The sequence below is a fragment of the Lactuca virosa genome, chromosome 1 (genome assembly GCF_052849685.1).
Source record: "Lactuca virosa cultivar CGN04683 chromosome 1, Lactuca_virosa_CGN04683_v6, whole genome shotgun sequence".
In the NCBI taxonomy this organism is placed as follows: Eukaryota; Viridiplantae; Streptophyta; class Magnoliopsida; order Asterales; family Asteraceae; genus Lactuca; species Lactuca virosa.
The window spans coordinates 224380574-224402337 of record NC_136426.1 but is presented as its reverse complement, the minus strand read 5'-3'; the positions used below and the strand labels follow the sequence as shown (position 1 = coordinate 224402337).

Genomic DNA, 21764 nt, shown 5'->3' with positions numbered 1-21764 from the left:
TCATAAAAAACTGGTAATTATTGGGTTTTATATAGGAAGAAAGGGATTGAATTCTTTTTGTCTAATGAACTAATTTTTTATTTCATAATGAGGTGATTTAAATTAATAAATAAAAGAATGTTTACCTAGAAAAATAACGTTAATAAAAACTGTGTAAATAATTATAACTAAAATTATGATAATATTAATAATAAAAGATAAAGATAAAAAAATAATCATAACAATACAGTATCAAATAATTTATTCCAAAAATAGTGAAAAATAAGTATAATTAGTGAAGGGACCCATGTTTTGCATGTGTAGGAAGGCATTTTTTTCCCTAGATTTGTTGGTTGGAAATGTGAGAATCCATACACACTTGTATTTAAACTTAAGCTATAAACCCAAAAAAAAAAAAATAGAAACATCTTAAACTAGCTGCATCGATTTCCTTGCTGTAAATCTTTACAGAGCTCTTGTAAATACTGACTTTTACTGTAGATATCTGAATAGGGTCCTACTTTAAACACACCAATCTATATTAGTAGGCTACTTTTTAGATAAATGATGGTAATTATTATCATATAGTTATTATATTGGCATTGCTACTAATCATTGCATTGTTTTTTGAAAAAGTAATTTTCTTTTTCTTTTATATATATATATATATATATATATATTTCGTATAGAGTAAAAAAAGGAAAAAAAAAATAAAAGGCCTTAAAGTTGCGTATGACATGTATTGTTGTCATGGTTATGTTGATAAAAGTATTGTCTCAAAAAATATATATAACATTAGACTTATTTTTTAAGTAATTATTTCACATAATTGCCTATTTTAAAAAAAAAATATATTGAAAATTGTGTACTCCCATTTACTCATGCTTATTTTTTGTTCGATTTTTTTTCTTTTATGGCTACTTTGATTTTTTTAGATAGACACCCTATTTTCTATTTTATATTTTAAGATAGACACCTCGTCTCTTTTGTTTATTATTTTTTTTATGATTTTTTACCTAAAGAAAAAAATAAATAACTCATAGGGTTCTTTTTTATTCTTTTTTTCTTTTATGATTTCTTTGTTAAACCATGCATACTAAATTTTAATTTTTACATTACTATACAAATATAAATTTATAGTCATTATCATCGTTTTAATTTTAATAGGTTATTTTTTATATCAAAAAACTAAACATATATAAAAGTTATTATCATTATAATTTCAAGGTTTGAAACCGTATAAAAGTTTAATCACAATTATGTGAAATTAAGTTTTTGTTTATATCTTTTTATTTTTGTCTCAAAAAAGGGGCCCTACCGTGGTTTAATAAAGAAATCATAAAAGAAAAAAAGAAAAAAAAAACCTATGAGTTATTTTATTTTTTTCTTTAGGTAAAAAATCATAAATAAATAGATAAATAAAAGAGACGAGATATCTTAAAAAATCAAAGAAATCATAAAAGAAAAAAAAAGAAAAAAGAAAACTAACAAAAAAGAGGCGTGAGTAAATGGGAGTACACAATTTTCAATATTTAACTTTTTTTTAAAATGATCTATGGTCAAAATAGACTATTATTAAAAATAGGTTAGATGTTAGATTGGTGTGCTGGGTAGGTTGGTGTGTATAAAGAAATCTCATCTGAATAAATCTGGTGGTGTCATTTGCTCACACTCCTCCAATGTGTCATTGACAACATCTTCGTGGCTTTTAAATGCACAATCTGCCAAAGTGCACATTGGAACAATGCTCATTGCATCTTTTAATATACCGAAACCTTTAATAATGTAAAAATGAAACAATTAAAGGCAAGAAGGTGATACCCCATTGTTTTTATACCTAAATGAAAATAGGTGTTACATCATTGCTTTTTACCTAAAAAGAATAGGTTAAATTGTATCAGATCAAAAGGATAAATTTAAATTGCATGTATTTTTGAATATTACATTATCATTCACATGAAGAAAAATCGCCTATGATAAATTTATGTATCTGTCTATCATTTATTACATGATCATCAACATGTGCAAACCCACTGTAGGTCAAAATCATTGTGTTGATTCAACCAATTCTTCTGGATTTGAAATTCACTTACATAGTTAATAACACAAAAAGACTAAAAAACATCAGAGAATAGCCGAGAAACGTTTTTGTTGTTTGTTTTTGTCCTAAAAAGATGTTAAGGTTTTGGTCCTTATTAAAGTTCTTGTAACCTTTTTGGTTCCCATTCCAAGTAAGATGGCTATTATTTTTCTAATTTGGTCCAACAAATGTAGCCATTTTGTTTGGAATATGGACAATAAATTTAGAAAAAAACTCAATAAAGATTAAGATTGCAAATTCAGCTGTATTGAAAGACCTAAAACGTAATTTATCAAAAAAAATCTTACTTAGATCAACTTGGATAAGTTGTATACTCTCACCATTTGTTCCTTGAATCTAAAAAAGTTCATTTTTATATGACCTTAAGTGTCATTATCATGGCCTTTTTCAGCAATAAGTGAAGACAATTTCAGCACCATTTAACCCAAAGGTAATTAAGTATTTTAATGGAAGAATACATTGAATGTCAATATTTATGTATACGTCGAGGAAAATCCTACATACAAAAAGTACATATAATTATGAGTGGCAATAAGATTAATGCTATCATAATTTAATAATTCAAAGTTAATATGCATTAAGAATTAAGATTACTATAATATTGCTTTTCACCAATGGGGTTTATGTCGATAGATGATAGATCATTCATATTTCAGTTATGAGTGTTTTCTATTCTAGCAAAACACTATCACCAATTTTAAGGTAAACCAGATGACCACCTTTTGCAGCCAATAAAACCTGTTATGAAAATTAATAGATTAGTCACCCTTATTTATACAAAGACCAAAATACCCTTGGAAGTATACCTAAATAAAATAAACAGTGGCAACAATTATAGAGTATTCAGCTGGTGTATCCATTTGTTTCATAGTTCTCCTAAATTTGACATCACCAGTGTTAACAAATAGGTTGACTATAAATGAAACAACTTTCCTCAAATGGAGCCACATGTCAGTCAAGCTTTGATCCTATTTAGTCAAACGAAATATAATTAGAAAATAGACAAATTAAAGATTCAATTTTTATAGGAAAATGAACAACATTTAACTACTTATAACACTATCATATATACCTTGTCAGATTTAGAACATCTGTAAACTTTCACTAAATTTAACCAAATAACATAACAAAGCATGATCTTATACAAAGTTCATGTCCTGATGTCATAATTCCAAGAGGAATAAAACCTGTAAATGTGAAATCAAATTAATTTATCAATTACAACTCCAAATTAAAGGTAATATGATATCTGACGGCCTGACCTAGCTACCATTTATTATTGTTCCTAGAAGCAAGTAAAAAGGAAACAATAAATAAAGATAGAATGAAAAGGGATGTAATTTCTTGCCTTTTGGTGGACAACAATAAAAAAAGCAAAGAATCTGATGAGTAAGGACATAAATATCAACTCCCTAAAATGAACCCTATATGTTCTTCTTCAAAGTTAATTATTTACTTCAAAAACAAAGAAACCTATTAAAAAATCGAATAATAAAAGCCTATGTGTGTGTGACAGATTTTTTCTATAAAACGTTGTCATATGTTACTTGTAATTGAAAATAGAGAAGACGAAGAAGATGAAGACGGTCCGGTTTACTGAGTTTCCACATGGTAAGCTTTTACCCCATTTTTGTTCATCAATTGCTATATAAACGGAGAGAAAGTTTGTAAAATCGAACTTCAAACCCTAAATAGTATATACAACTTCAGGGTGAGAAGAAGAGACAGTGAAAAAGAAAAAAAAACTCAAACTTTTGCTTAGAAGAACATTAATCGAATCAAAGTGTTCTGTTTTCCATTTACATCCCTAATAAGGTCCCATGATCCGATTCAATTATATGGAGAGAGAGAGAGAGAGAGAGAGAGAGAGATGAATAGAAAGAGGAAACTGAGAGAAGAATGATGAGAGGAAACCTGGTGGTGGTGCAAAAGGCGGTGTCGTCTAGTATCCACAGTCACCGAAAAGCATAAAAAACTAGAATCTAAAAAAACAATTATAGACAAAATGAACAAATAAGGACCATATATTCATGTTTCTTCTATAGGTTAAAGCCGGAAGTAAATAACAATGTTTTAGAGTTCAAAAAGTTGCTTCTTAACTAACCCGATTTCATCATTCGATGGAAGAAGAGCAAAGCTCTTCTCTTTTCTGTTCTTCCAAAAAAAAACCAACAATGATTCGTAATTATGTTGGAATTAACTATCGGTAATATTTATAATAATAAAATGGTCCTTTTAGGTTGTCCTCAAGACTCAAATTGAGTAGAATAAATAAAGGAGAAATTGGTTTATTAATTATTATGGTTAATAATTAATTAGAAACTAAATGAAATTTATTTTGGGAATTAATTAACAGTTTAATTAATTAAAGGATTGAATATTCAATTAATCAATAGTTGGTTAATCAGGAATATTCCAGAACCCTTATGGAATTAGGGTTGGTTGAAAATCACTCCATCCCACATGGGAAAGGGAGTGAATTTCATGGTTGTCTCCTTGTCCGACATGGAAAGGACTACAAAGCCTAGGAATGTATCCAAGACTATAAATAGGGTCTTATGATTTCATTCTTCCTTGCACATTGGCTAGAAGTTTCACCAATCCTTCTTCCTCCCTCCCATAGGGACGATTTCTAAGCCTATTAGGGTTTGTGAAATTGAACTTTCTCCTAGTTATTTTTATTCCACTCTTTGCAGTCATTGGGTGTGATACCATTAGAGGGATTCTGGTTTTGGTCCTCTCATCCAAGCAACTTTGGGGAGGACAAGATCAAGATCTCAAGCATGTAGATGAAAGGCTACATAAGGGGTATGTTTTTCTTCCTTATGTTTTTATGTTTTCATAGCGTAATTGTAATTAGTATGAAGCCATAGATCCTAGGGTGCATGTACACTTAGGTATATCATAGTTTCATTTTTTTTCCGCTACCTAGTTTAAGTGTATTTCATGCATAGAAAACCCAACAAGTTATACATCAAACATCTCCTTCACCACCCACTAAGAATCAGGGGTTTCACCATATTGACAACGTTTTTTTTCAACTTCATAAGAAAGAATTACAGAGCAACAATAGATTTACGAAAGAGATAGTGGTTACATTGAGTAGTGGTGTCACCATTAGAGGAGAAAGACACAACTGCAAACGAAGGAGGAGCTACTTCCGGCCACCATAGCAACCACATATTGGTCCGCCACATCTGCAACCACTATAGTGCCAGTCGCCACTGCTGCTGCTCCCATTCTCTTCCTAGATCTTTCTTTCTCTCTCTCTCTCTCTGCCTTTCTTCTCTCTCTTTTCTTTATGAAATCGCAAGTCACAACCATACACACACCATTTGTTTGGTGAATCGATTCAGAGCTTGAATAAATAAAATAATACTCGTATGTCAACATCAGTAAAGAGGGGGAGACGAAACATCGGAGGGTTGGAGGGGTTCAAACCCAGTGGAGAAGGCATGTGGTATCAGAGAATAAGCCAATGACAGTATTCATGGATGCGCGGGGTAAAAGCGCGATGGAAAGAGAGAAGCGATCGGAAGCGGTGGAAAAAAAAAGAAGCAAAGGTAGAAGATAAGGCGGTGGAATTGGTGGTAGGTGGAAACCACCCAGCTCCAAACCAAGTGGTATCCAAGTCGGCTCAATACCAATCACTGTTCATAAGAACATTGTGATTTTATTGTATACAATAATAATAATAATAATAATAATAATAATAATAATAATAATACATCGTTTGGTGTAAGACGTTGGTTAGCAACTTAACAACATTATTTTTTTCTTTTTTTTGTCGGTATTTTCGATAAACTTCCTTGGAAACCCCTAAATTGTAACACTTTATGGGTTAGCAACATAACAACACTGAAATCATGACACATGTCGGATATCGAGTGGATATCAGATGCATGCCGCGCATGCTGGCTGTGCGCGCGGCTGCCCGCGATTTTTTTTAAATACTTATATCTTCTTCATACAAGCTCCATTTTCAACGATCTTTATATCCATGCGTAGCTATCGACGATATCTACAACTTTTGGTTAGACTTCGTCAGCTAACTTTTACTTTATTTTTAAAACTATATTTTAACACGATTAGATTGTTAAAGTCCGTATTAAAATCATAATTTTTTCATATGATATATGTTCTCGACTCTCTTTATATCGACGGATAGGTATTGATGAGATATTCAACTCTAGTTTAGATTGTTTTTCCTAACAATCTACCGATTTCAATTTCGGTTTCTGGGTTGTAAACTACTATACTGGAAACCACTTGGGTTGTGGTGACTTGGTAAGGCATGTGGAAGATATGGTGGATAACCTATTGACCCATGTTCAAATCCTGGTACCACTCAGCCCTTGTGGCCATGGAGGTTCGCCTGCAGTGACTCCAGGGCATGAGGCAAAGCTTCATGTTTGCAGCGGGGGATTAGTCGGTGCGCGAAAGCTAGCCCGGAAACCCTCGTTAGGGAAGTTCCCTTTCCAAAAAAAAACTACTATACTGAAACTTCGAAAAATGATAACTTCCTTTCACGAAGTCAAATTTCAGAGTTCTTTATATGTACATAATCGTTGTCACAGACACTATACCTTTGGTTAAGATTATTTATCCTAAATAATCTTTTATCAAAACGTCATTCTTAACGCCAGTTATATATTAATTGACTAGCTTGAATCTGCGGGTGTTACAATTATCTCCCCCTAGGATGATTACGTCCTGGAATCATTAACAAAACAGGGCTTGTATAATGACTTTGCACGTTTTCTTTCCATCCTAGGTATCAATCATAACTCTTGTGTCCTTTTTATTGAGTTTTTAACTCTTATACTTCTTGACTACTGACGGTGCTCAATCATGCACCTACTCTTCCTTTTAAATTCGATATGTATTGGAGAATCTTTCTCCTTCTTAAGTTGGCTTAACTTATGATAAGGTCTTTACTTCGACTATAATAATAGACTGATGGGTCACACTCTAACGACCCTTCATCGTATGATGAAATGTCTAGACTGAAGTCTTTACGAGACAGACTCTAACATGGAAGATAACTTCCTTCATGTTCTCATGTGATATAACCATATCATAACAGGTAGCATTTCTAGCTATATGTTGTGATGACTCTGATACTTTTTCCGATCTCTTCAATCATCGTTTCCTTCAATCTTGTAACGGAGATCAGATATTACATCAGAATAGGTTCACAAACCCAAATAACTTACTTTATAGCTTGTATCTTATTCAGACTTGATTCGATATGACCACTAAGGTCGGAATAGTATCTATCTTCTTTAGTCATTATTGAAACAATGGTAACGACGGACATGAATAAATCATATTCAATTACTTGTGACTTAGTAACATTATGACTCTTTCTAATCCAAGTGTGAGTGATGTGCTTCTGGTAGTATAGGCATCTATTACCATTCACACCTACTCATACTCGTCTCAAGAATTGCGTTGTAGTTTTCCAAGTCACCATAGAAGAATTTCACATAGTCATTTAACACATCGAATAAAATAAATAAGGATTATATTATTTCTTGAAACGATTACATAGATATTCAATTTCACCCTACACTTTTCCTTTTATATTAGGCTACGCCACATGATACTATCTATATAGTTACTTTATATCTTGAACTTTAGATATATAGCTCTTTAATCCTAATCTCTTGCATCGTCGCCTGCTTCATCAAGGATCATATAGAATGTTCTTGCCTTTGGCTTCGGCGGCACATTCGGCCTTGTTGCTTCATTTCTCTTTGGGCAATACAGTCACACCCCGAAACCGTGATGGCGGAATCGTTCCGGGGCGGAGGACGTCATGTATAGCATCACAACCAATGTAAAATAGCAACCATAGCAACACAACCATCACAGTGTATACATATATGAAGATGTTTACATCAATTTGAAACTTGTTTGAATTACATCAGAGAGTATATATAAAATATAAACATAAGACTCTTATTGCTCCAGCTTCTCAAAAATCCAGCAGGTACCTGTCTACTGATTTCTTGAGAATACAAGCAGTTTGAAAATATCAACATAAAGCTGGTGAGTTCATAAGCGGTAGTTTGTAATGAAAACTTGTTGATGAGCTCATAAAAAGTATTTTGTATAGCGTCAAGAAAATCCGATACTTTCTTTAAGTGAAAAATGTAGCGTTATCCGTTCCATATAAACCATGAATGTTCGTTACTGAAAACTGTAGTGATATGTGAAAATACTACTTCATGTGACTAGCTAAGGCTAATCATGAAGTATAAGTATATTGTATATGAAATCCTTGCATAAACGATTTTGGTTGAAAACCCTAGCTTCAGCCTTTATACGTAGTGTGTTAGTTCTATTTAGTATAAATAAAACTGTTGAAGGGTGACAGGTTGTAACTAAAGGGTGAATTATACATAATGTGAGTCGTATAACCATACTTGATATGACTAGAGACCTTTCCAACGTTCTTCAGGCGTCGAGTTAAATGACATTTGTCACCCTGGGCATGCCTGCCCAACTGTAGCTAGCAGTTCGGGGGTGGGATTGTCAGTCCCGAATAGATCTATTCACAGATCTCACGATCTCCCTCCAGGAGACTCTGGTTATACTATGATAGGATTTATCCCTGTACACCTAAGGGTACAGTAATGAAGTAGTGCCTCACAGTATCGTACAATCTAGTTTACATGTAGTCTAGTAGCGTTCTACCGTAGTGAAAATCCGAATGTATATTGTTTGTAGTGATAATTACAGTTATGAAAACGCGATAAAGTAGTGATGCAAACTGTAAACAATTTCTGTCTTAGTGCATACGTTTAGTAGTGAAAGTTTCTATACTTGTTATGTTTAGAAAAATCCCAAACTATACTGATTATAGTTTGCATGTAAAACGTAGTGATTAGCGAGTACGGAAAAAAGAAACCATGCAAGTTTAGTGAAAACGTCCCTTATGCTCAACACAGTACAAAAGGGTTAAAGTATGAGAATTTCATGAGTTTTGAAAACATTTATGTTTAGCTTGTACTCCCCCCTTGAAACCATTAAAAATACGGAAAATGTAGGGGTATGAACTCACCTCGAGCGAGTGGTTTGATTGAAGGATCGATACGGAAAGCTGGGTGTTCAAGTGAAGCCTTAATCACGATTCGATCCTAATTATCACGCAATGACACATAAAAGAGTCAAATGAAGGTATTTCACCACTATAAGTGATGGAAAACCACTCTAGAGACTTGGAAATGCTTGTCGGGACCCTATATGATCAAACGAGGGAGGTATACAGCCAACAGTGTGTGTGTGCAGCCAGGGTGTGCGGTTAGCATGTGTGTGCGGTTGCACACAGGAGTGTGCGGCCGTACAGAGGACGTGTGCGGTCGTACAAGGGAGTGTGCGGCCGTACATAGAGGTGTGCGGCCGTGCACTCTTCATTCATGCTAAAGATGTTGATTTTCAAGTGTTTCCAAGTCAATACCAAGTCCAACTAGCAAATGGAGGCCAAACTCTCACTTTGGAGAGTCTTTCAAGAGTGTGCGGCCACCCTTATGAAGGTGTGCGGCTGTATACCTTCATATGATGAAGAACATGATGAAATTTTGATGATTAAAGGCTTAGATCAATGGGTCCTTCATGTATGATAAGCAAGGTGATGGAAAACTCACGTTTTTGAGGCCTTGAGAGTGTTCTTGGATGAAGTTTTTAGAGAGAGAAAGTAGAGTGCAGCCAAATGAAAGGAATGAGTGAAGGGGGTCACCCTATATAAATAGGGATGAGTGTGCGACTGGAGGATGGGTGTGCGGCCACACACTCGTGTGTGCGGCCATACACTCGGGTGTGCGGCCACACACTCATGTGTGCGGCCATACACTCGGGTGTGCGGCCACACACTCATGTATGCGGCCATACACTCGGGTGTGCGGCCACACACTCATGTGTGCGGCGATACACTCGGGTGTGCGGCCACACACTCATGTGTGTGGCCATACACTCCTTTTGATGGTGTGTTTGGCCTATCTGCAACCCTAAATCTTAAACCAACCCATCCCTAATTCAAACTTTGGTTGTACAAGGCTTTAGATCATCCAAACAGGTTCAAAACAATGCTAAAGATAGCTGAAACGAGTTTAACATTGATAGAATTTGACTAAGGTACATGATAGAAGTTTTGGGTTGTTACATCATCCCCCCGTTAGAGGGAATTTCGTCCCGAAATTCAAGAATAGAGTACAATCATGAACTTGGAAAGAGATGAGGATACTTCTGCTTCATTGAATCCTCGCGCTCCCAAGTGAATTCAGGATCCCGCTTGGCATTCCAGCGGACCTTCACTATCGGGATGCGACTTTGCTTGGTACGTTTGACTTCACGGTCCATGATTTCAACAGGTTCTTCCACAAAACGTAGACTTTTGTCCAGATCGATCTCGTCGAGAGGAATCACAAGTGTCTCGTCGGACAGACACTTCTTTAGGTTCGACACGTGGAAGACGGGATGGATGTTGCTGAGCTCTCGTGGTAACTGGAGTTTGTATGCTACGGGACCGATCCTAGCAAGGATCTCGAATGGTCCAACGTACCTTGGGTTTAGCTTTCCACGTTTTCCGAAACGTATCATGCCTTTCTAGGGCGAGATGTTCAGAAGGACGCGGTCACCGACCTGGAATTCCAAGGGGTTTTGTCGTTTATCGGTGTAGCTCTTTTGTCTATCTCGTGAAGCTTTCAGTCGTTCTCGGATTGGCACGATCTTTTCAGTCGTCTCTCGGATAATCTCGGGACCAGTGAGAGTGCTGTCGGGGACTTGACCCTTGACTAGCTGCGTGTCACCCACTTCAACCCAACACAGAGGGGATCTGCACTTGCGGCCATAGAGGGCTTCAAACGGCGCAGCCTTGATGCTGGTATGGTAGCTGTTGTTGTAGGAAAATTCGACCAAAGGAAGATGAGTGTCCCATGACACGCCGAAGTCGATGACGCAGGCTCTCAACATATCTTCCAATGTCTGAATTATTCTCTCACTCTGTCCATCAGTCTGCGGATGATAAGTGATGGGTTTTGCGCATTCTAACACTCCTAAGTGTACATGCAACCCTAAATACCTTGGATCTATGTTTTCTCTATTATACATGCAATTATGAACTTTCCAAGGTATTACCCTATCTAGCATACAATACTTGATACTTGGGTAATCAAATGGATAGAATACATACCTTTGTTTGATGTAGCTTATCTCCATGAAGCTTGAGTGCCTAGTGCCCCAAGTGTGACACCTCAAATGGTTCACACAATACCAAATGCACATGGAATGACTTGAGAGAAATGGAACACTCCTTGAAATCGTCTAGCCCTCATATTCACACATTAGTCCACGATTTCTTGAGCCATGGGATTCTTTTATATGGTGGCTATTAGGGTTACACCATGTAACTCATAACTTTACCCATTCCTTATGCTCCATGGATTTTAACCTCCATGGAGTATCCATGGGTCACCCCATGGACTTAGTCCAACATAAGAAATCTTGGATCACAAGCCCACATATATAAGAATGAATGATTTACACAATCAACCCATATATTTAATTAGTCTCCTTTTGATCACTTAATTAATTCCAAATTAATTCTTGATCAATACTAATTAAATAACCTTATTAATATATTAGAACTTATAATATATTAACCAACCTTAAGTGTTATTTCTCTCATTATAGTCTATCCAAATGCATGATGCCATGCAACCCAAATGGACCATGCCGGGTCGGGTCAAGTCTTACCAATTATAGTTATGGACTTAGACATTAATCCAACAGTCTCCCACTTGGATAAGTCTAAAACTATTATTGCGTATGACTTCAGGAACCGATCAGCAATTGTAGCTCTCAAAAGCTTCTGTCGAACTCTGACCTTGTCGATGAACTCTGACCTTTGTCAATGACTTGTCCATTAGATAAGGGATCATATATTCCTCCATTCTAGATATCATATGGACTGAGACATGGATTATCAATCATTCTCTCTGTCCATTTGTTGTTTCCCGATTTCCGATTCATGATGACTGACTGATTGAACAAATCAAATCAGTCCTGGCTTGGCCAAGCACTCACATGTATCATCTTTAAATCATCGAGGGGCCCACATATATCGCTTTTATCCCGAAGGTAAAAGGAATGGATAAACTTCGACTCATATGACTTGTTCTACTACTTGTTGAATCATACACAAAGGCACGTTTTATAACATCGAGTTACCGAATGCGTTTTCGTGCAATCAATGTACAACCAACTCATAGTAACAACTCATAACTCTAGGTTTTAAGAATATAAGATATTATTGTCTCATGATCACTCGTGATAAAATCCATGAAGTGATTCAAATGAGCGCGGGTTGAATCCAATACTCAGAACTTATGAGCACTCATGAGTGTTGTAGCACCACTTTGTCCACCAACTTGGACCTCTACAAACCAACCCATGACAGTCTTGATTCATATCTACTTCCAACATATGACCGACTGTGGATAGTTTGAATAACTTAGTCATTCAGGAAGAATGACCTAGTTTATTCTGGAAGTCAAAACATGCAAAATGAAACACAAGAATAAATGAATCAAATATGGTATCAAACCCTATGAATATAAATAGACCATTTTTATTTATCACCATACCGATTACTCATTATTTCATTGTTTCGGTTTTATCAACTTTATACCTGAATTAAAAACATTATTTGTCCCATGCTCCAAGCATGTACACTATGTTTTTCTAAACAATAGCTTTGTCATACACCAAGTATGCACTCTATGTTTGTCTATGATCCTTACTTTGTGAAATAAATCAATTGAACATAATTTCAATGATTCTAATTTCACACTCCCAAATCCTTATCGAAAAATGTGAGAATTTCAAATTCCTATCATTTATCGAAATCTGTTTAGATTTTAAACTTATATGCACTGACCCTCCTGTAATGAATATGTACAAAGTCACAAAGACTTGTCAACAGTCATTATAAGGTATTCCAATGGAGATCAACAGTCATTATACCACAAAGTACATTGCTTTGGACATGCTTCTTGCATTAAGTTTTCTAATCTTACACAGATAACTTCCACCTATGGAGACAACTCCATATTCTCATTTTGACTATCACTTCTGAATAGGAGACGCCTCTTTTCAGAATATGTCAATATGGTCCTTCCAAAATTAGCACTATACTTCCAACTGTCCCTGAGCAACCAATATTTGGTAAACCTCAGATTGTCCTCGACAATTGCTTAATCATTTTAGTCATATCCAATTCTAGACCTTTTCCCTTCTTAATGCCTCCGGGCATTTGGAAAAATTTAGAAATGACAAATATTATAGCACATACAATCGATCCTGTACCCAAAGCAAATGGTACACGATTCATGATGTCTCACATAAAGACATGATTCTAGACCAGTCTTTTGCTACAATATTTTTATTTGCCATGTTTTCAAAATTTGACTATGAAGAGGGATGCCGTAATCATAATCGAATTTTGAGAACGCAATATATAGAATTTCCTTAAGTTGAACCAATCCAACATGAAATTCATAAATATATTCTTGACTAAAGATGATTAAGGTCTCAATCTAAGCCTTTAGAACTGAAATGAAGTATATCCTCTCCCTTAATTATAGCAAAACAACTTTTTCAATCCCTGCAGCCTCATGAATTGAAACTTTTGTTTTCTATAATTAACATTGCTAACTTGCAACACTAACAATAATTATCATGCTCCCACTAACATGATGATTATTAGCATAACACTTATGCTCCCACTAGCTTTGACATGTACTCAGAAATCAGCTGGACTTCTAGAAATCAATACTTTATTGACTTCCTTACCAAAGTTTAGATTTCTGATACGAGATGCTTTGATAAAACTTTATCAAAATCATACACCTTTCCTTAGATAGCATGCATGTGTGTCTAAACAATTTCAGAACTATGAAAAGGGATGCCGTAATCATAGTCTCAATTGTTTAGACCTTTTGCCATCTACTTCAAATCTACTTGGTGGAAGTGTTTCCTCACCATCATTTTCATGAATCGGAGAGAAACCTTATGACCCTTAGATTTTATGGTGTATGTGTTCTTATCCATGTGAATCGTCAAAACCATAGTCACAAGACAAGGATAATGACAAATCCAAACTCATATGGACTGAACTTATGCAATCTTAACTTCTTGCCACCTGGCAGTACAGGGCGTGCCATTGCTTCCAAGTTGTTATGCAACCAATTGAGAACTTTCAGAACTCCTATGCAAAGCCAACTTTAACTGGAATGGGCACAGAATATGTCAACATGATAGGTTATAAACCTCAAGTCGTGTGCTAGTGAAGAACCTCAGGTTTTATTATTGATTAGTTCTTGAAATTCTTTTTAGGATCTTTAAGACTCCCACTGTCCTCTTGACATATAAGACTATCTTGCCAAATATTCAAGAGATAGTGCGGATTCTTTATCAAGACAAACACTTCACACAATTGGCCTTAGTTGGTCTTTGTTTAATCCAAAACATCACAACTTACCAACTTCAAATGTACAAGAGTAGGACACTTTTACTCTTACATTTAACAAGTGTTATAAACCTTTCTTTAAGATATGTCACTCAACTTATAGTCTTGGAGTATGACTCTAAGACTTGTTTTGAAACGAAGTATGACTCATCTTCTTGATTTAACCATTTCAACAATTCATGACTCGTCTTCTTAGTCATAAGAATGCACTAAGATGTCCTTAGAAGACTAATTGTGATGTGGTTCTTTAATCATTAAGATGATCACAAAACATGATACTAAAGTGCTCTCCCATCTTTTCAGATTTATGAAACTTTTATCTGTCTGCCTAATTTGATTCTTCCCATTCGTTCTGCCATACATTGAGACTTTTCCAATGTTTCAGAATTATACTTAAACTTGTAAGTATAACCATATTTACTAAAATTTAGTAAATCATGACGTATAGTCTTAACGAGCTTTGTGGTGGACATGACCAGTGCACAAGAATGTGTACTCAATCCCTTTAGTCCTTCACTTGACTCACACATCCATGTGAACAAGTAATTAGTCTTGATTTTCCAATGCTTGAAAGTTCTCATTCATCATACTATTCAACTTGCATGATTCCAAGTTTCGGTCCAATTGAAACTTGGGCGATGAGGAACTTTCCTGATTTGGTAAATTTAGACACTACCACAAATGAAAGAATCAAATCCATTTTCCAATATTGCTGTCAGTGGAATCATATAAGCAACAATTTTCCACAAATGCCATTGTAAGGATACTTCAAATAAATAAAATTAAACAATTTTCTTTTATTTTAAAACTTTGCGGAAAAACTTATCCTTACAATCCACATGGAAAATTGTTGTTATCTATTCCTTGCTCAAAATTCTGATGCGATCGAAATCCACCTTCGCGATCAGAATCAACATATACTTCCTTTAAGATTTCTCTCTATTCTTCGATTCTTAAAACATCAACATGTGACCCAGTCACATCATGTAATGAGGATCTCAGAAAAGAACTTAACAGAGTTAGATAATGGGCTTTACCTGATGTAGAGTCAAACTTATTGACTTTAACATCCTTAGGTAAATTTGGCAGCTTTGCAATCAACGCCCCTTCCTTTGGCAAAATAAACATATGGACCCTTTGGTAATGGGACTATCTCAGACTTAGCCTTTCTCTTTACCATTTGGTCAACCGGGTTGACTATGGCCAATCCCTTTCCATTGGGAAGAGAATGCTTTTTCTGGATTTCCAGTGTCACCATTGTCACTGTCCATAAAGTTTTTGGGAAGTTGATCTTCTAATCAAATTTGCTTTACTATCGTTCCAAATCATTGCTGATTCAGCAGCACCAAGCAAATAGATATGATCATTAAGGTTCATGTCATAGTCTGTTTCATAGTAGTCCCAAAGGAACTCACTATGTGACTTAGAAAGTGATTGAACATCCAACTTTCTCAAGACTTTGACACCCAACTCTCCCAGCTTGTCAATATGTGACTTCATCTCTAAGATGTGATCACACATAGACCTTGCTTGCCATTAGGGCTTGAGTGACCTTGAACTTGTGGGTTAGGGAGAATAATTGGAGGAGGTGGAGGAAGTAAAGTTCCAAGAGATTTGGGAAGATCATAGATGTCTGAACTAGACATCTTTTGGGAGATATTCAAGATAGTTGATCTAAAGTCCTTAATATAACACCCAATATGAAATATTAAGGCTAGGATCCAACAACCTATTTATAACTAGAAGAGGGATGCCATAATCCGAGTTATAAAATAGTTGAAGGTAGGTAAATGACGATTTACCAATTTCCACCATGAAAAACGAAATAATGTAATTAGGTTTTTAATTGGATTTGAAACTCCTAGATCTTTTGAGATTCATTGAACTTTTCAATGGCATGTTTCAATCTCGAGTGTGCCCTTCAGGTTTTGTGACTGGGATGCCGAGGATCACAAAACAAGGTGTGAAGTAACCATGCAAATATACTTGGTACCCTTAATATTTACCCCTCAATCGATGTGCCGGTTAACCACACGAGCTCCACCGATACTATGATAAATATTAAGTTACCCTTTGCCTACTTTGTTAAATCCAGGTTAGTGTGCCGGTTAACCACACACGCTCCACTAACGGTTTAAACAAAGTGCAAAGTGTAATTTCATGGATTAGCACCTTATTCACATTTTGCCTAAGTAACTAAGATTGGGAATTTATAAGTGTTTAGTTACTTAGTATTTATCATTAATACTTTTAATGAAGGGAGAATTATAGTCCTTGTCCTACCCGTTCGGCTAACGACCCTCCACCAGTCAAGGAAGCGGTGGGTGGGAGTGGACACCCATTAAACTGCCATTTTATAGGCAGTAACCTTATACCCCCCTTATAGACCGGCTTCGTGAATGAGGCCTACTAACGGTAAGACTGACTTGCTCTTATACATATATTTATTATTAAGTTATAATACTATAAAGTATAAGGGTTGAATTTTAACTTTTAAAATTCTAAGGGCTAACTTGGAATTAAAGTATTCATGGGGAAAACTTTACAAATTCCAAAACTTGAGGGCAAGTTTTTGAAAATATTCAAAAATAATTAATTCCATAACTTATGTGTTTAAAGTAGTTTTAATTAAAAAAGAAAACTCTTCAAGTTCCATAACTTGAGGACAAGTTATGGAAGACTTTAAACTAATAAAAGAATGTAACTTTTCTTTATTTTTGTAACTTATGGAACTAATTAAGGTTACACATTTTATCATTTAATGAAGTGACTCTTGAACCTCCATAACTTGAGGACAAGTTATGGAGTCATAAAACCATTTAATGAGGACAAGACTCTTCATTTTTGTAACCATTGCCAACTTTTTATGAGTTTTATGAAACTTAAATGTGACTTTTCATATAACTTGAGGACAAGTTACAAAAACACATTTTAGAATCAACTCTTAGATTAAAATGGATTGAAAACACATAATCAATTAACTTTTCTATTAATCTAATAAACTCATATGAACAAAGATAATTCACATCAAATTTTTTTCAAGTAATTAGCATAACTTTTAAACTAATACAATTCGATTTTTCAGCTAATTTTGCAAGTATAACAAGAAAACAAGCCTTGTCTCTGATACCACTGATGGGTTTTGCGCATTCTAACACTCCTAAGTGTACATGCAGCCCTAAATACCTTGGATCTATGTTTTCTCTATTATACATGCAATTATGAACTTTCCAAGGTATTACCCTATCTAGCATACAATACTTGATACTTGGGTAATCAAATGGATAGAATACATACCTTTGTTTGATGTAGCTTGTCTCCATGAAGCTTGAGTGCCTAGTGCCCCAAGTGTGACACCTCAAATGGTTCACACAACACCAAATGCACATGGAATGACTTGAGAGAAATGGAACACTCCTTGAAATCGTCTAGCCCTCATATTCACACATTAGTCCACGATTTCTTAAGCCATGGGATTCTTTTATATGGTGGCTATTAGGGTTACACCATGTAACTCATAACTTTACCCATTCCTTATGCTCCATGGATTTTAACCTCCACGGAGTATCCATGGGTCACCCCATGGACTTAGTCCAACATAAGAAATCTTGGATCACAAGCCCACATATATAAGAATGAATGATTTACACAATCAACCCATATATTTAATTAGTCTCCTTTTGATCACTTAATTAATTCCAAATTAATTCTTGATCAATACTAATTAAATAACCTTATTAATATATTAGAACTTATAATATATTAACCAACCTTAAGTGTTATTTCTCTCATTATAGTCTATCCAAATGCATGATGCCATGCAACCCAAATGGACCATGCCGGGTCGGGTCAAGTCTTACCAATTATAGTTATGGACTTAGACATTAATCCAACAGTCTCCCACTTGGATAAGTCTAAAACTATTATTGCGTATGACTTCAGGAACCGATCAGCAATCGTAGCTCTCAAAAGCTTCTGTCGAACTCTGACCTTGTCGATGAACTCTGTCCTTTGTCAATGACTTGTCCATTAGATAAGGGATCATATATTCCTCCATTCTAGATATCATATGGACTGAGACATGGATTATCAATCATTCTCTCTGTCCATTTGTTGTTTCCCGATTTCCGATTCATGATGACTGACTGATTGAACAAATCAAATCAGTCCTGGCTTGGCCAAGCACTCACATGTATCATCTTTAAATCATCGAGGGGCCCACAGATATCGCTTTTATCCCGAAGGTAAAAGGAATGGATAAACTTCGACTCATATGGCTTGTTTTACTACTTGTTGAATCATACACAAAGGCACGTTTTATAACATCGAGTTACCGAATGCGTTTTCGTGCAATCAATGTACAACCAACTCATAGTAACAACTCATATCTCTAGGTTTGAAGAATATAAGATATTATCGTCTCATGATCACTCGTGATAAAATCCATGAAGTGATTCAAATGAGCGCGGGTTGAATCCAATACTCAGAACTTATGAGCACTCATGAGTGTTGTAGCACCACTTTTTCCACCAACTTGGACCTCTACAAACCAACCCATGACAGTCTTGATTCATATCTACTTCCAACATATGACCGACTGTGGATAGTTTGAATAACTTAATCATTCAGGAAGAATGACCTAGTTTATTCCGGAAGTCAAAACATGCAAAATGAAACACAAGAATAAATGAATCAAATATGGTATCAAACCCTATGAATATAAATAGACCACTTTTATTTATCACCATACCGATTACTCATTATTTCATTGTTTCGGTTTTATCAACTTTATACCTGAATTAAAAACATTATTTGTCCCATGCTCCAAGCATGTACACTATGTTTTTCTAAACAATAGCTTTGTCATACACCAAGTATGCACTCTATGTTTGTCTATGATCCTTACTTTGTGAAATAAACCAATTGAACATAATTTCAATGATTCTAATTTCACACCCCCAAATCCTTATCGAAAAATGTGAGAATTTCAAATTCCTATCATTTATCGAAATCTGTTTAGATTTTAAACTTATATGCACTGACCCTCCTGTAATGAATATGTACAAAGTCACAAAGACTTGTCAACAGTCATTATAAGGTATTCCAATGGAGATCAACAGTCATTATACCACAAAGTACATTGCTTTGGACATGCTTCTTGCATTAAGTTTTCTAATCTTACACAGATAACTTCCACCTATGGAGACAACTCCATATTCTCATTTTGACTATCACTTCTGAATAAGAGATGCCTCTTTTCAGAATATGTCAATATGGTCCTTCCAAAATTAGCACTATACTTCCAACTGTCCCTGAGCAATCAATCTTTGGTAAACCTCAGATTGTCCTCGACAATTGCTTAATCATTTTAGTCATATCCAATTCTAGACCTTTTCCCTTCTTAATGCCTCCGGGCATTTGGAAAAATTTAGAAATGACAAATATTATAGCACATGCAATCGATCCTGTACCCAAAGCAAATGGTACACGATTCATGATGTCTCACATAAAGACATGATTCTAGACTAGTCTTTTGCTACAATATTTTTATTTGCCATGTTTTCAAAATTTGACTATGAAGAGGGATGCCGTAATCATAATCGAATTTTGAGAACGCAATATATAGAATTTCCTTAAGTTGAACCAATCCAACATGAAATTCATATATATATTCTTGACTAAAGATGATTAAGGTCTCAATCTAAGCCTTTAGAACTGAAATGAAGTATATCCTCTCCCTTAATTATAGCAAAACAACTTTTTCAATCCCTGCAGCCTCACGAATTGAAACTTTTGTTTTCTATAATTAACATTGCTAACTTGCAACACTAACAATAATTATCATGCTCCCACTAGCATGATGATTATTAGCATAACACTTATGCTCCCACTAGCTTTGACATGTACTCAGAAATTAGCTGGACTTCTAGAAATCAATACTTTATTGACTTCCTTACCAAAGTTCAGATTTCTGATACGAGATGCTTTGATAAAACTTTATCAAAATCATACACCTTTCCTTAGATAGCATGCATGTATGTCTAAACAATTTCAGAACTATGAAAAGGGATGCCGTAATCATAGTCTCAATTGTTTAGACCTTTTGCCATCTGCTTCAAATCTACTTGGTGGAAGTGTTTCCTCACAATCATTTTCATGAATCGGAGAGAAACCTTATGACCCTTAGATTTTATGGTGTATGTGTTCTTATCCATGTGAATCGTCAAAACCATAGTCACAAGACAAGGATAATGACAAATCCAAACTCATATGGATTGAACTTATGCAATCTTAACTTCTTGCCACCTGGCAGTACAGGGCGTGTCATTGCTTCCAAGTTGTTATGCAACCAATTGAGAACTTTCAGAACTCCTATGCAAAGCCAACTTTAACTGGAATGGGCACAGAATATGTCAACATGATAGGTTATAAACCTCAAGTCGTGTGCTAGTGAAGAACCTCAGGTTTTATTCTTGATTAGTTCTTGAAATTCTTTTTAGGATCCTTAAGACTCCTACTGTCCTCTTGACATATAAGACTATCTTGCCAAATATTCAAGAGATAGTGCGGATTCTTTATCAAGACAAACACTTCACACAATTGGCCTTAGTTGGTCTTTGTTTAATCCAAAACATCACAACTTACCAACTTCAAATGTACAAGAGTAGGACACTTTTACTCTTACATTTGACAAGTGTTATAAACCTTTCTTTAAGATATATCACTCAACTTATAGTCTTGGAGTATGACTCTAAGGCTTGTTTTGAAACGAAGTATGACTCATCTTCTTGATTTAACCATTTCAACAATTCATGACTCGTCTTCTTAGTCATAAGAATGCACTAAGATGTCCTTAGAAGACTAATTGTGATGTGGTTCTTTAATCATTAAGATGATCACAAAACATGATACTAAAGTGCTCTCCCATCTTTTCAGATTTATGAAACTTTTATCTGTCTGCCTAATTTGATTCTTCCCATTCGTTCTGCCATACATTGAGACTTTTCCAATGTTTCAGAATTATACTTAAACTTGTAAGTATAACCATATTTACTAAAATTTAGTAAATCATGACGTATAGTCTTAACGAGCTTTGTGGTGGACATGACCAGTGCACAAGAATGTGTACTCAATCCCTTTAGTCCTTCACTT

The 21764-nt window shown here is 35.2% G+C and overlaps 1 long non-coding RNA gene across 2 annotated transcripts; it reads right to left on the bottom strand.

The window, feature by feature from the left end:
• Positions 1-2094: 2094 nt before the first annotated feature.
• Positions 2095-4257, bottom strand: LOC145108831 (uncharacterized). 2 transcript variants are annotated; one of them, XR_013708570.1, is made up of 5 exons: positions 4185-4257; positions 3995-4062; positions 3153-3267; positions 2887-3048; positions 2095-2818 (listed from the first exon to the last, which is right to left on the bottom strand). It is a non-coding gene; the product is annotated as an uncharacterized LOC145108831 (long non-coding RNA). The 2 variants fall into 2 exon arrangements; XR_013708569.1 differs by lacking the exon at positions 2095-2818 and having other exon boundaries at positions 2822-3048.
• Positions 4258-21764: the final 17507 nt, after the last annotated feature.